This window comes from Syngnathus typhle, linkage group LG14, assembly GCF_033458585.1.
Source record: "Syngnathus typhle isolate RoL2023-S1 ecotype Sweden linkage group LG14, RoL_Styp_1.0, whole genome shotgun sequence".
Taxonomy (NCBI): domain Eukaryota; kingdom Metazoa; phylum Chordata; class Actinopteri; order Syngnathiformes; family Syngnathidae; genus Syngnathus; species Syngnathus typhle.
The window spans coordinates 9,496,386-9,503,135 of record NC_083751.1 but is presented as its reverse complement, the minus strand read 5'-3'; the positions used below and the strand labels follow the sequence as shown (position 1 = coordinate 9,503,135).

The 6,750-nt window shown below is 45.3% G+C and overlaps 1 long non-coding RNA gene across 1 annotated transcript; it reads right to left on the bottom strand.

Annotated features, from left to right (window-relative positions):
- Positions 1–1,129: 1,129 nt before the first annotated feature.
- LOC133166885 (uncharacterized) lies at positions 1,130–3,668 on the bottom strand. Its single transcript, XR_009717874.1, has 2 exons — positions 3,451–3,668; positions 1,130–1,461 (listed from the first exon to the last, which is right to left on the bottom strand). It is a non-coding gene; the product is annotated as an uncharacterized LOC133166885 (long non-coding RNA).
- Positions 3,669–6,750: the final 3,082 nt, after the last annotated feature.

Here is a 6,750-nt window from a genome sequence, read left to right as displayed (position 1 = left end):
TATGAATATTTATCAGTGGTGCAGACAGGCCCTCAGCGAGATAACAGACACTTCCACACTCACGATTACCTCGCCACTAATCTGTTTCTTCAAGGGACGTTGCTGTCGCCGCCACCGTGGACCCCGCCGTGGCTTTCAAATGAAACTTCCTTCAGAGCACTTGTTTCACCACATAATCCCCCAAAACTGTTGTGCCTCTTGAAAATGAAGCAAAAATCATGACTCAAACTTGAAGACGTCTATGGTACCTTTTGAAAATGCATTAAACTAACATCTACATGCTAATTTCCAGAAGCTAACGTTAGCGTAAATCCCTCTTTAGTTTATCAGTGTAGACGACTTCCGTATTCTTGTAGGAAGCTACCATTAGTATTTTGCTGGACACGCTACCTTTTGCACAAAATCCTTAATAAGAATTTGGTAGGATTTGATCCAAAATCTTGCACTGATGAATTCCTAGCAAACATTCAAGGATGTTTTTGGTTGAATGAAAATCCAAAGCAATTGTAAAAACAGTGTTAACTTGTTGCTAACTTGTAACATAGCTTCACTCGAACATGGCGACCATGCGATCATCTGCGCTCATTCGAGATAACCGGCAAGGGGGAAGAAACGATGCTTAGATTGGTTTGTCTTGATTCACCTTTAGTTCCCCACATCTCGCGTGTGGTGCCGGCACGTATGCAACATTATCGCAACAAAGCAGCATAGCGTTGATTATGGAGACTAATTACGTTGTCGCATACTTGATGAAGCGCAACGGTAGAAGACGATGAGGAGCGAGATACTGGCGAGATTCACTGAGCACAAGAGGCTTTCTTTGAAAACCAGCCCCCGAGTTCGATTCACATAGCAAATTTGATGGGGATGTCAATTTTGAGTCCACAGTCGCTACTCGACTCCACAATCTGGAAAATTCACCACTGAATCCCGTTTCATTTAGCAACAAACGTTTGGTTGGCATGTCTATCATGAGTAGGGCTACCCCCCAAAAAAATCAAATAGCTATTTTATCATAGTTTTGGAAATTTCCAAAAGATTTTCCAAAGTCACTTACAGTTGTGCCCACAAACGCAGAGGAAATTTGCCATTTTGGTTCAATGTGGCCATTTTCGGGCCATATGTCCAATTTCCAGCAATTTGAAATTGATTTAATCAGTTTTTGTCTAAATCTGATGCACAACAACTGCACGGACGGACAAAAAGCAGTTACATATCTCAATCAATTCCTGATGTGACCACGTTGGTGGTCGCCATGACGCTTCCTTTTCACGGGCATCCTTTGTCTCCGGGTGGAAAATGTCAAGGCGTAATTGATATTTCTCAGCGGGCTCTTTATCTTCCAGCCTGTGTGATCGCACTTCTCGGTGACCTTTAGCACGCCGCTCTTCTTCTTCTCCTTCTTCGTCTTTTGTTCGTCTTCTTTCTTCTTTCTTTGTCTTCTAGCGCAGCTGAAAATAGCTGGACAGAATTTTTGTTTGACACGTCAATGTGTTCTTTCATCACAGCACAAAAAAAAAAAAAGAAAAAAACTTTGCCACTACTCTAAGATGAACTCATGATTTTCACAATTTCAGGTGAAATCCCTTTTGTAGGAGTTTGTTCAGGTATGAACACTATAAACTGCTCAGATGTGGGGAAAATGACACTTCTGATCCAAAATGGCCGACTTTCTGTGGTTTTAACAACATCGATTTCATCCCGTCCAGTCATGATTCAGACTCACGCTGGAGATGGCATCATTCAAACGCAGGTGCGACGGTTGACATTATTTCCCGGCTCCACGGGGAGTGCTACTGAGTTGGTGCCAAATACTGCTCGGAATATGAGTATGAATGATGTCGCAGGATAACAAAAAAATAAAAGATTCATAATGAACAATGAATTTGCTCTGTCAGATCTGAATCAGCAAACATCAAAGTCTTCGAAATGAATGCAAAAAAAAACAATAAATGGAGGGCGGTTACGCTTTGATGTTCTGTTTTTAGCATGCATCGTAAATTATTCATAATTGACAGCCGTTACGGATGTCACCCCCAACATAAATCGTCAAAACAAGCCGCTATTTGGCTGACACACAAAGCTTCGAAAGGACAAAGAGTCAGTGGGAACAGGAAGTCGGACTCATCAAACTCCAAAAACAAGCGTTTCGCAACTGAATCATTTCTTGGTAGCGTCAGTTAAACAGTCGAACAAGCCCTGAAGCAAATAGAGCAAGATTTGTGAATGATGGATGTTATCGTTCAGGTCAGCAGTAGTCACTTAAATTTTTGATAACTGAAATTCCAATGAGGGTTGACTAAATTGAGATCTTTTCCAAACTATCAGCTGAATCAGTCTACAAACTTGAGTAAATGACCCCCCTCCCACCCCGTTTATTTTTTTTGTGCTGTGACAAACCCACCAGCAGCCCCCAATGGTGCGTCCTCGCCGTCCTTATCTCCCACAGGACCCCCGACGGCAGCGTTTCCTCAGCTCAGGTCGCCGCAAATTCCTTATTCGGTCGCCTTAGCCGTCGGGTCCTGGTGGCTTTGTGCCAGACCTCGTGGAGCTAAGTCGCTAATGTTGCCAATAAGCATCTTTTTAGCAGTGCTAAGAGCTGGGCTAATGCGTAAAAACATGCTGAATGATACGATGCTTGCATGTTTATTCCAACAAGGTGAAACAACCCTGTGACTTTGATCAACTCAGGAAACTTCTGGAGTCCAGAGTAGACATTTTTTCTCGGACACAACCTCATACAAATAAAATTCCTGGACGCTGATTTTTGGTTGATAACAGAATACAGGAAAATGTCTTACAGGACGCAAGAAACGAACCATGTCCGAAACCAAACAGAAAGTCGGCCATTTTGTTTGAAGCAGCCATTTTGTGGTCATTATTTGAGAAACTCCTCAATCGGAACCTGGCGACACTGAATTGCGAAGGATTCTCGCCTACGCCATTGAAATTTTGAAACGTTTGTCAAGACTTTTTTTTTCGTACGTTTGAACAACCGCGGCGGCGCGGGGATCTTCGGGACGTCGGTAAAAATCACACGGGGCTCGATGGCCTCACCGCGGCGTGTCATTAGCATTCATTACAGTCCCATAAGCCCGAGTAATTACAGGCCCGAGTGCAAGGGAAGAACGGCAGTTTACAGCGCTTTGGTAATTTGATTTGCATCTACGCTATTAACTTCTTTTGTGCGTGTTTATGTGCCGTGGCGGAACACAAGTGCCATTTGGCTGCGGGCTGTAAGAAGGCGGCGAGCAAAAGAGAAAGCCTTTGAAACGTCGCAGATTGAGTTGCCTTCGCTTTCAAGCGCTCAAACTGACGCTAACGCGCTCAGATTAGTGGTGGCGGCGAGCAGTAAACATGGGTCGGCGACATCGGTCGACGCTCATCTTCGTCTCTTAAGTCGACTTTTGAAATCACCCCAAAAACAAACAAGAAAATCACAGTACATACCGTACAGTATTGTTTGAAAAGTTTCTGAACCTAGCAATAGAAGTGCTAAATTGACTTTTGTCATTGAGTCACACTCCACATTTCTCCGAAAGTTGACAGGAGCCATCTCGCAACTGTGAGCTAGTCGAGCATGTTTGCCTAAACGAAGCCGCCAGACGCCAACGCCCATGTTGCTGTCGCCGTGGTTGCAGCCGCCGTCTGCTCCATCCAGTTCTGCAAGTGTGTGGGAGGCCCCGGGCCGCTTTGGCTAAGCGCTAATACGCTACAGGTGTTCGTGTAGCCGACTAGACCAGGGGATGGCCCTTTGAGAGGTTAACGAATGAATAAGTAAAATGAATATTTGACTTTTAGTTACGTAATTATTCAGAGGACCGCATTTTATTGTTACTTGAAGCATCTGTCAAGTGCTGTTACTCTTGGGCCTCCCTGGGCGCACCTCTGTCTGGCACGAGGTTTAGCTTTTTCTTTTGAAAGCTGGCCGTCGCTAGTCTTATGGCTGGCGGAGAATGAAGACGATCTTCCACAAAGCTGATGAGGTTAAGATGACATCTTTGTGGCCAGACAATGACGTCCGATTTACCTGCCACTTTCTTTCCTCTCACTCAGAGAGAAATGCGCACCTTTTGTCTCCTTCAGACTCGCTCGGTTGAGCCTCGTGACGAGGCTGCAAAAAGGCACCCGAGGTGTCTATATGATGGCTTTTCTTTGCGGACTTTTTTTTTTCTTGGTGAGAGCCTGGATGTTATAGCACGTGATTTCATGGTTTTCATCAGACAGCAAATAGAGACCTAACGGGATTTTTTGTCTAGCTAGCATTTCAACTAGCTACTTGCGTGAGTCTGTTTTGGCCGCCATTTTGAAAGCCAGCAAACAGATAGGACAACACCGCCCGTCCCCCGCCTTCCCCCATCTACCATAGCAGCTCCCCTAATCCGCCGCTAATGGTTAGCAATGGAGGCCCAGAGGACGACTCAGTCACTGGGGTGTGCAAATCCCCCACCGGAGTGGGAGTGTCGCGCTTCAGGAAGTACTCAGCCAAGCACGACCCCGATGCCATGTGCGCCACCGACTCAAGGTCACCCCGCGTGTAGCACGCGGTCACACACGCATGTAAACACCTACATGCACACACTCATGTAGACACAGGCTCACCAACAGTCGTCTTGAACGTACACACACTTAGACGCCGACAAACAATCCTGCACACACACCTTGATTACGATCAGTGGCTGGAAAGACGAGATCTTCCCTTTTTGGAGAAGTGCTTCAAGTCGGCCCCATTGTTGCGGCTGGATGTCATTTGTGCGCCCACTTCTTCCAGTGTGCGCTTGCGTGGGCACTCAAAGATAACACACTTTTCCCGATTCAACTGCAAGAGTTGAGGAGGTGAACAGCTCCTTAAATGTCTGGGGCTTTTTTTGGGGGGGGGGGGGTGAAACCCTAACCCAGGGGTGGCCAACCTGCGGCCCGCGAGCGTCGGGGGGGGGGGGCTTAATAGGACGTCAAACGCTGCGTGTTCGCTTCGCTTCGGAGGGGGGGGGGGTGTTAATGGGACGTCAAACGCTGCGTGTTCGCTTCGCTTCGGGGGGGGGTCAGCTTCTCTGACTGGTTGGCCACCCCTGCCCTAACCCAATCTAGAAATCCTAACCGTGTCTTTCAACCCGACATGTAAACCCACTTTCAATTCTACTTTGAAAGGCTAACCTTGGCTAGAAACCCTAATTTGAAATCTATGTTGGCTTGAAGCTTCCGTTGAACCCCCAACTGAGGCAAAAGCGAAATCTGCCGCGCGTAACCAATCTTCTGTTCATCTCGGACCTGGAGCGTCTCAGCTGTGTCGTGCTTCCGTGGACACGCCGGCCGCACTTTCACCACAATTAACCTGCGGGTGACCGGTTAAAGCTGTATCAATTATGGATGACATCAGACAAATGGACAAACGGACGCTCTGCTTGACCCCATCCGGGTTGCCATTATTTATTCACATTGATGGCTAACGGCACCACGATTGAGTATTTTGCGCTAGGCTGCCTTTTTCTCTCCGCATTTGCTATTTATAACTTCTTGCGTGACAATATTACGATAACAAATGTCGCAAGTTAACGTCGTAACTAGCAGTGGAAGCTCATTTACAAAGCTGGTGTTAAAGATGCTGAAGATAACTTAGGGAGCTAATGGTCAACGCTAACTTGGAGAGCTCATGTTGGAAGCTAACTCGGGGAGCTAATGCTAGAAGTTAACGCTGAAAATTAAATTAGGAAGGTAACCTTGGCGCTATGAAAAAGTGCATTTTCATAAAAACTGTTTTATTTTTTGGGGAAAAATACTGTTGTCTGTGCTAACTTTGTTTAAAAAACACTCAAATTATTCCTTAACCTAACCTTGAACTTTCTCTTACTTGAAATTTGTGCCAAGTTCTATTTACATCGATTCTCTTTGAAAATCTGAGGAGAAGAATCGCTACATAATAATTTGAAATGCATTGTAAAAACAGATTGCTGAGTCGCCCACTGATTTTTTAACCCCGGATAAGTTTTTGTTCCCTTCTGGCCAGCGTCCATGGTTGCCAGTTGTTACTTTTTGGCAGAGGAAGCGTGCGGTTTGGCTGGCAGTATATATCAAGTTGTCACCAGGAAAAAGTGCCGGTCCACAAGGTGTGATTATCAAAGAGTTACAATGTGGGTACTTTACTGATGTCATTCCAGAAAATGTTTTGTGCTGTGATGTGGTCCTCAGGTTAGGTCAAGGTACTTGCACAAAAAAAAAAAAAAAAACATTTTTGCTTCGCTGTGTGTGTAATACGCAGGCTGCGAACCTTATCGAATTTACCTCACCTTACCGTATCGAAACCATAACCTTGTCTTAAAACCCTACTTTCAAACTATACCTATCTTGAAACCCTACTTTGAAACACTTTCCATTGTTGGTAAGACTTACTAATGGTTGAAAGACTATTTTGAAAATCAAAACCTGTTGTGAAACTCTAACTTGAAAATCTACCGCAGGTCTGAATCCTCCATTTCAAAACCAGGACTCAAACCCTTAACGCTCTTTTGAAATACAAACTCGGTCTTAAAAATGTTCAAATTACGCCCCACATTCTGTTTTGCTTGTGTGTTTTGTTCCAATTTTGTTTGCCTCAACTCCGCTCTCTCCCGGGCTCTCGGGACCAAACGGTTGCGCACGTGAGGGCAGCATAGCGCACGGAAGACACAAACCAGAGGCCAAGACAAGAGGACAGAGGACAGAGCTTATCTGCTAACCTCATCTTGATTGTCTTCCCGTCGTCTTTTTATCCCT